The 9,341-nt window shown below is 40.1% G+C and overlaps 1 pseudogene; it reads left to right on the top strand.

Moving 5' to 3' along the window:
* Window positions 1-3,799: 3,799 nt before the first annotated feature.
* Window positions 3,800-4,607, top strand: LOC138378999 (tissue alpha-L-fucosidase pseudogene; annotated as a pseudogene).
* Window positions 4,608-9,341: the final 4,734 nt, after the last annotated feature.

Raw genomic sequence — 9,341 nt, 5'->3', positions numbered from 1 at the left:
GCAAGGCTTCAGTAAAATAACAGTACATTACCACTGAAAAAGCTACAATGTACGAAACTTTATCTGAGAAGGAATACTTACAAGGACACTAGAGGAATTTGCAGCCTTTGAATCCTGCTCCTAACTGCAAACTTTAATCAAAGCCCAACTCCTAGCCATATTAACATAAGTAAGGTTTCTACATTTCATGCAAAATCATTAAATAGTAATACCTGTAGGTGGTGGTTACACATGTATGCTCTAATACCTGGAGCAGCCACTAAAAAAAGATACAAGATGATATACTCAAAAGCATTATAGAGGATTGAAAACAGAATTCTAAAATGTCTTCAAGTAGCCTAAAGAAATGTAAAAAAAAAAAAGAAACACAGGAATGAGAAACATAGAGAACTGAAAGCAAATAATAAAATAGTAGATTGCAGCCCTAACATTAAGTTTAAATGTAAATACTCTAAATACTTTATTATTAACTTTAAATGTAAATTCTCTAAATACACCAATTAAAGACTGAGATTAAGGCTAGGAGTGGTAGCTCACATCTGTAATCCCAGTGCTGGGAGGGCTAAGGTAGGAGGATCCCTTGAGGCAAGGAGTTGAGACCAGCCTGGGCAACACAGGGAGAACCCCATCTCTTAAAAAAAAAAAAATAGCTGGGCTTGATGGCTTGTGCCTATAGTTCTAGCTACTCAGGAGGCTGAGGAAAGAGAATCGCTTGAACCCAGAAGTTCCAGGCTGTAGTGAGCTATGATCACTCCACTGCACTTCATCCTGGGCGACAGAATAAAAATATATGAGAGAATTCCAATATTGCACAACTTTTTCAGAGAATAGAGGTAATACACTACCCTCTTGTGGTTTATGTAGGATACCTTGATACCAAAACTAAGCAAGGACAATTTGAGAAGAATGAATGTCAAATCAATTTGTCTCATACACATGGATGAAAATATCCTAAGCGACATACTTGAAAAAAAATATATAAAAATGATACTATATCATGATGAAGTTATATTTATTCTAGAAAAGCAAGGTTGGCTTAACATTTGGAAAAAACCCAATGTAATTCACCATCTTAACAGATTAAAGGAAAGAGAAAAACTAAATATGGTCATCTCAACAGATTCAGAGAAATAATTTGGTAAAAGTCATCATTCATTCATGATGAAACAACTTGTAGAAAATTAGGAATAGATGAGACTCTCTCAAGAGAGTTTTAGATATAATTGTGAACTAAACAGGATCTTTTTAGATATGTCACAAAACCAGAATTCATAAAAGAAAAAGTGATAAATTTGAGTACATAAAGACTAATTAAAGGATTTATAATTAATATTCAGGGAATAAGTTCTAGTGTTTGATAGAATACTAGGGTGACTATAGATAATAATTTATTGTATATTTCAAAATAGCTAGAAGACTGAAATGTTCCTAACACAAAGAAATGATAAATGTTTGAGGTGATACATATCCTAAATACCCTGATTGGGCCTGGTGCAGTGGCTCACCTGTAATCCCAGTGCTTTGGGAGGCCAAGGTGGGAGGCTCACTTGAGGCCAGTAGTTTGAGACCAGCCTGGGCAACATAGCAAGACCCCATCTCTACAAAATTTTTTAGAAAAATTAGCCAGGCATGGCGGCACACCTGTAGTCCCAGCTATTTGGCAGCCTGAAGAAGGAAGATCACTTGAGGTCAGGAGTTCGAGGTTGCAGTGAGCTGTGATTGCACCACTGCACTCCAGCCTGGGCAACAGAGTAAGACCCTGTCTCAGAAAGAAAAATACCCTGATTGTATGTATCAAAATATCACAAGTGCCTCATAAACATATGCACTTATTATGTATTAATAAAACAATTCATAGTGACAGAAAGTAGAGTAGTGGTTGCCAGGGACTGGGGGCAGGGGGAATGGGAAGTTAGTGTTAATGGGTACAGAGGTTCAGTTTGGGAAGATGAAAAGTTCTGCAGGTGGATGGTGGTGATGGTTACGCAATAACGTGAACATACTTAATGTCACTGAACTGTGCACTTAAATGGTTAAAATAGTAAATTTATGTTATACATATTTTACCACAATAAATTTTAAACTAAAATATTGTTTATCAAAGGAACAATAATCAAGGTGAAAAGTTGAGCCACACTTTGTACTATCTTCTCAATTTTTCTATAAACCTAAAACTTTTCTTTAAAAAAAGACCATTTTAATAAAAAGACTCAGCAAGCTAAATCTACCTAAAGCATAGTTAAAATTCAAAGAGCAAAGTTCGAAAGTATTTGTTATTCATATCACAAAGGGCTACTTGCCCTAATAAGAAAATAGCCTCAATTGATTCATTTTTTTGAAAAAAGAACCAATGCTACTGTATTGTTTTTGATAACAGTAGCTGCTGTAAGGGATGAACTCCAAAATCTTAGTGGCCCAACACTATCAAAATTTTTCTTACAGAAATCAAGTAGTTGAGAAGGGGAATGAGGGGATGGGTAAATTCACAGCTAACAGGGAGGGTGAAGGGCACACTTACAACTTTGACTAAAACTGTACGAAAGCAAATTATATAACCAAAACAGGTGTACCCCCATAATATTCTGAAATAAAATAAAAATAAAAATAAAATTTTCTTACCTATATAAAGTCCAAATAGAAGCAGGACTGGGGAGGGTTAGCCGTGCTTTTTGAAAAAATTCAAGGACTAGACTGACAGAACCCTGCCACCTTCAGCACTTAACTTCATAGGTCACTCTGTGTCAACATTTTGCCAGCAGATGGGTAAAGAAAGAGAGCGGGAGGATCTCATAAGGAGGCTTTTGAGTTATGCTTGTCAATATCGTACAACTCTCGGGCCCACCTTCCATTGCCCAGGACTCAGCCCACCAGCCACAGTTGCCTGTAAGGAAACTGAGAAACTCCAGGAGGAAAAGGAGATGGATTGGAGAACAGTTAGTCAGTCTCTGCTGTAAGTATGCCCAAAAAGTTCACAGGAAAGAAAATACAAAATGCCCCTAAATGTATTTAAAAAATTCCCAGCCTCATGCATAACAAGAGCAATGGGTATCTTAACTACAATAAGATACCATCCATTACTTATCATACAGCCAAATGTGCAAACATTTGAAACACACTGATTTGGTGAGGATGTGGGGAACAGACACGTTCCTGCCTTGTTAGCGTGAGTGTAAATTGATTTATCATCTAGAGAGGGCAATTTAGCAATAGCTAGCAACATTATGTGTGCATTTACCCCCGGAAATCCTACCTCTATGAATTTATCCTTTAGATATACTTACACACCTATGGAATGATGTTACATATTCCTTTATTCAACGCAGTGTTGTCTATACTAGCCCAAGACTGGGAAAACCATAAATGTCCATCAGTAGGGGACTGGCTAAATATTTAATAAATAAAAGAGAATATATCCATATAAAAGGATACCATGTAGCTATTGGAAAAAAGTAGAATGTTAGTTAGCTTAGTGGAGCTACACTGCATTGATGCAAATCCTGGTTCTTCCTGCTTTTAGCCGTATTACTTTCGGCAAGTTATTGAAATTCTGTGTGCTCTAGTTTCCTCATGCATAAAATGAGGACAACACCTACTTCATTGGGTTATGGTAAGAATTAACTTAATAGGCCAATCTCTGGAGAGGGGCTGAAGGTGAAGTTGATTACCAATGGTCAATAATTTAATCAATTGTGTCTATGTAATAAAGCTTCCATAAAAACCCCGAAAGTACTGGGTTTTGGGAGCTCCCAGATAGCTGAACACATGGAGATTCCTGGAGGGTGGTGCACCGGGAGAGGACATGGGAGCTCCACACCGCTTCCCACATGCCTTGCCCTATGCGTCTCTCCCATCTGTATCCTTTGTAATGAACCAGTAAACCTTCAAGCCTGATCTGATCTGCTCTTACGGGGCGTGGGAATGTCCTGATACTTACTGGAACTCTACTAATTTTCTTGCTTGGCTCTATAATGATAACAGTGTCAAGAATGAGGTGGTAGTCAATGACCAATGGGGTCAGAACTATTCCTGTCACCATGGAATATACTACAACTGTCAAGATAAATTCAAGCCGGAGGACTTATCAGATCACAAGAAGGAGATGTGCACCAGCAACAACAAGATATCCTGGGACTATTGTCACAAAAAGGTGATGTCTGACATTGCAAGGGAATCTGAAATCATTTTGGAACTGGCTCTGACAGTACGTTTGGGAGGCAACTATCTTCTGAACAACTAAAGATGGCCTCATTGTTTCCATCTTCCCCAAAAAAAACTTCTTGCTTTTGGGAAGTGGCTGAGCATCAATAGGGAGGTTATCAATGCCTCCAAACCATGGAGGGTACAATTGGAATATAACACATCTAAATGGCGTACCTCAAAAAGATCAGTTGTTTATGCCATTTTCTGCATTGGCCATAAAATGGAGTCTTAAATCTTGAATCCCGCATAACTACCTTGACTTCAAAGATAACAATACTGGGAATCCAAGAAGATCTGAAATGGTCCACAGATCTGGATGAAGTTTCCTCATTTCTCTGCCCCAGTTGCCACCCTCTGCTCTCCCAGTTGAGTTTACTTGGGCTGTAAAGCTGACAGGAGTGAAATGATCCCTGGAGTTCAAAAGGAAAGGGACACTGCTGTTTGTTGTTTTTATTTTCTTCCATCACTGTAATAAACTAACTTCTTTTCCCCACCCAGAGGTGGCTTTTCCAACACATTTTAATCAAAGAAACTGAGTACATTACACTGTCTTAATGGACCAAAGATAGGCATTCCATTGCCAGTATATTTACCTCTGGTCAGCAAAAGAAGGGACTGAACAGTTAAACTATGGGTTCATCCATTCTTATATTTGGGAATTATCTACAATAAAAGCTTCTCTCCATTCTCTGTGCTGGATAACCTACTTGCTTATTTAATGACTTTAGATAAAAATTAAGCCAAGTTGCCATGTTGCCTATAGGAGGAGGTGGAAAGGATTTGGCAAGTTCACCCACATGCTACTTATTTAGCATTAATTGTCACCAACACTCCTCCCCCAAAAGGCAGGAAAGCCTAGAGGAGAACAAAAAGGCTGCTAATGGTCAACTCTTCAGAAATTTCCAAAGCAAACTAAGAGCTCTGAAATTCAGTATGTTTACACTCACACTATTACAAAAATGAGTGTGATTCTGCCTTGTCTTTTTAAATATGATCAAATGAATAAATTTGTATGTCAAATCATTTGTTTCAAAACATTAACTTAGTAAGTTTGAAACACTTAAAACAATGGCATGGCAAGCACTCTGTAACTTTTGCCCTCATTAGTACTGCACAGAAATTACTCCAAGATAAATTTTGAAATGAACAAATGCAAGGTCCACATATTGTTAGCCATTTGAATAAAAAGGGGAGTGGAATATACACAGATGCTTGAATACCAGGGATGTGCTTCTGGAAGGGTATTTAAGAGCCTGGTGGAAAAGAGTGGTGGCCTTTAGGGAGGAGTTCTGGATAGTTCAGCAACAGGGATGAGAAGAATCCTTTGACTGCATATTTTTGAAACTTTTGAATTTTATACCAAGTGTGTATGTATCACCTATTCAATATTTTTGGTTCTGTTAAAATCAAGAAAAGTAAAAGAAATAATGGCTTTGGAGCTATGCAGTCCTGAATTTGTGACCCTTCTCTACCATACAGTTCAAGCTATATAATGGGAGGCCTTGTACAAAATGAAAATGTGGAGTCCACTGTTCAACAGCAGCAAAGACTGTTTTTCCTTTCTTCCTCAGTCTCTCTTTTGCCCTGTCGTGGTGTTTGTATTTGCTATTTAATATCATGTTCCCTCAGGTATGGGGACACTCATAGGGTGAGTGAAGGTCCTCACAGGTGCCCAGGGGCCCTGTCCTGTGGCTCGGGCACTCTCAAGACCGCCCCTCCCTGCCCCCACACCCAGGCGCCCACCTAGGGGCAAGTGCAGCAGCAGCCACCGGGCTGCAGAGGAGAGGGGAGTCTGGGAGGGTGGCTGGTGTCCCAGCGAGGCAGGGAGGTGGCGGGAGCCAGACCACAGGAGAGCACGTACTGCATTGTCCCATCTGCCTTCACCTACAAAATACAAATTCAAAGAAAAAAAGGTTCCCAGGACAGCAACACTAAACTGCAAGCCCAGGGACCCATTCTGAGCATGTGGCCTTGTGGGACTATACTGGTTGCAGGCCCGTGAAGCCAGCCCTGCTACCACGCCCTACCTGTGTGCCAAGATTTAACCTCTCTGGGACCTCAGCTTCCTCATCAGTAATGTGGATATTGCAAAAAAAAAAAAAAAAAAACTCACAGGGTTTTTTGAAGACCTAAATAAGATGTTACATGTAGAGTACTTAGCAAAGTATCTGGCACTGTGTAAGAAATCCTTATAGCTTAAATATAATTATTAAATTATTAATAATAATGAAGCTATTATAATTGATATTATGTTATCAATTAAGCACTAGTGAATATTATATAGGAAATATAACTATGAAATACTTTATTAAAATAGTGTAAAGGTGATATAATGAACACATGCAAACATCACAAGAGAGAGCGAGCCATGGAACCCAGCAGATTGAACAAGGCTATTTTTCCTTTAGTTTTGGAGGAAGTGTCCCATCCATCCCTAAAACTCAAATATGCAAATTGTTCACCCATCTGCAGATAATAGCAGCAAATTCGGAACAAAATATCTGACCATTATGAATCCAACTTGAAAAAAATTGGTCCTGGTGAGTCACATGTGGTTCCCAGAAGCTGAGTCAAGTCCCTGAGTTTCCATGGCAACCAAGTATTTCAGGGAGCTCCATCTTCTCAGAGGAAATGCAGGGCGAGGCTTTCTCTAAGAGTCAGGCCTGGATGTTAGTGGGACAGATTGGTGCCTCTTTTCTGGGGACTGTATGTTTCGCAACCACCTGTCTACATGCTAACAACATCTCTGAGGATGCAGTTTTCATGCTTCCATGGAGCACCAGTGCCCCTAGGTTCAGCCATCTCCCTTGTCACCAGCCCAGAGCACATCCTCTTTGCCTCCACCTGCCCTGACTTCCTCGTGGAATTGGCTAGCTCTTCTTTTCATTTATCGGTGCACCGTCATCCCAGTACCTACTCTTCTCATTGCAGATATCCTAGGGTATGTTACGGCCCCCCGCCCCATTGATAGGGAGGCGGGTGGGGTGGTGGCTGGAAGGGAACAGGGAAGTCAACACGGAAGAAATTATAGCACATTTGTAGGCCGATGGGAATGATTCATACATGGTGTAAGGCGTGATTCAGTGTGAGTTTTCTCCATTAATGAGCCAGTTCTCCAAATGTTGACCTGTTTAAAGACACAGTGTTGGGTGAGGAAATCCAGCACGGGCCCTGAGCATTCCTTCATGGTTTTGGCAGGTATGCCAAGAGTTCAAAGCCCCAGCCAGTCTCTACCTAGGATATTTCTCAGGGTTCTACTTGCAGGGAGCATCCTCAGGGATGAGGTAACGCCTCGCACAAAGAGCAGGATCGCTTCCACTCGCTATAAACACACTGGATCTCCTAAGCTCAGTGTTCATTTCTCACAACACAGCCCTCTGCACGTGTAAGCATCCAGTTCAGTCTGCCTTCATTGCTCCCGTGGGACTTAGAGGGCACGTAGAACCAGGGTGCACATGAAGCCTGGCCACTGCTTTTGCTGTGAGTAATAAAGTCCTTTGTCTGTGGCCTAGAAGGCTTAGGTCCTCTGTCAGCCTCTGTCAATCTGTGACAAATTAACTTTAGGTTTACAAGTAGGATAAAATTTATGACCCTTTAGTGTCTTTGACACAGAGATTTAAGTACATAAGATTCCTGCTTCCCTTTGCTGTTAGAATGAAGGTCAACTCCACTAACATGGTATTCCAGCCCGTGCATTGATTGGCCCTGTGCCAGTTCTCTCCAAATCTCTCTGCTCTTTAGTCACATGGGGGAAAACATTAGTCCCTGACATCCAGACATTGGCCTGACACTTATAACAGGGCCTCTGTGTTGCTATTAACCTGGCCTTTTAGTTATGGCCAGGTCATGCTGTTCTCATTGTGGACATAAATATCAGCATTATCCAACCAAAATCCAAATCCTATTATAGGTTCTTTCTAACGTGATTTTTCTGAAACACCGTGGTTCCTCATGGCATGCATTCTCCCTCATTACAATGAATAATAAGCCCAACTTATTTAATTATCTCTGTGTTCCTGCTGCTCTCTGGCTGGAGTGCACTGACATATACACATGCTAGCCTTCTTTCAGTTTAGCAAACATGCTATTTCCTCTCCTGCCACAGGCACTTTGCACATACTGCTCCTTCTGTCTAGAATATTATTCTCTTTGCCTTCTTAACCTAGCTCACCTCTCTCCATCTTGAATTTCTCAACATAAATATCACTTTCTCTAGAATGTTTTCCTGACTCCCTGAGCAAAATTTGGGTTTATACTCTATTAGTACCTTGGATTTTTCCCATTATATACACTTTTCATGATTTGTAATATATATTTATTTGTTACCTTTTATTTATTTAATATCTTTAAGGGTAGGTACTAGTCTTCTTTGCTCATTACTATAGCCCAACATCTATCAGGAGAGAGTACATTGTAGAGACGCAGTATTTATCGTTTCTTCACTCTACAAATAATTATCGAGTGCCTGCTATGTGCTAGGCACTATTCTATGATCTGGGATCCAAAGTTAAAACCGTCCAAGTCCTGGCCCTTATGGACATTACATTTTAGTCAGAAAATAAACAGTGTAAGAAATAAATGAGTCCCTCCACAAATATTTATTGAGCAACTCCTAGATAACCACATACCAGTCTAGAAGCTAGGGATATAGCAAAGAACAAAATTGATACAATTTGTGTGTTCAAACACCTTACATTCTATTGCACATATGTTTATGTTAGTGGATATTAATGTGTTTATATATATATATAAGGTCTAGTACTGATAAGATTTGGTGTAATATAAACATTGTATGGTGATAGAGAATTAGAGTGGGTCCTATTTTTGATATGATGGTCAAGAAGGTCTCTACAAAAAGTTGATATATGACAAGAAACCTGTGGAAAAATAAGAAATACAGTCATTGGGCCGGGCGTGGTGGCTCACGTCTGTAATCCTAGCACTCTGGGAGGCCGAGGTGGGCGGATCGTTTGAGCTCAGGAGTTCGAGACCAGCCTGAGCAAGAGCGAGACCCCATCTCTACTAAAAATAGAAAGAAATTATATGGACAGCTAAAAATATATATAGAAAAAAATTAGCCAGGCATGGTGGTGCATGCCTGTAGTCCCAGCTACTCGGGAGGCTGAGACAGGAGGATCGCT

This window comes from Eulemur rufifrons, chromosome 30 (assembly GCF_041146395.1).
Source record: "Eulemur rufifrons isolate Redbay chromosome 30, OSU_ERuf_1, whole genome shotgun sequence".
Classification (NCBI taxonomy): domain Eukaryota; kingdom Metazoa; phylum Chordata; class Mammalia; order Primates; family Lemuridae; genus Eulemur; species Eulemur rufifrons.
The sequence above is the reverse complement of the archived record's forward strand: the minus strand, read 5'-3'. Positions and strand labels throughout refer to the sequence as shown.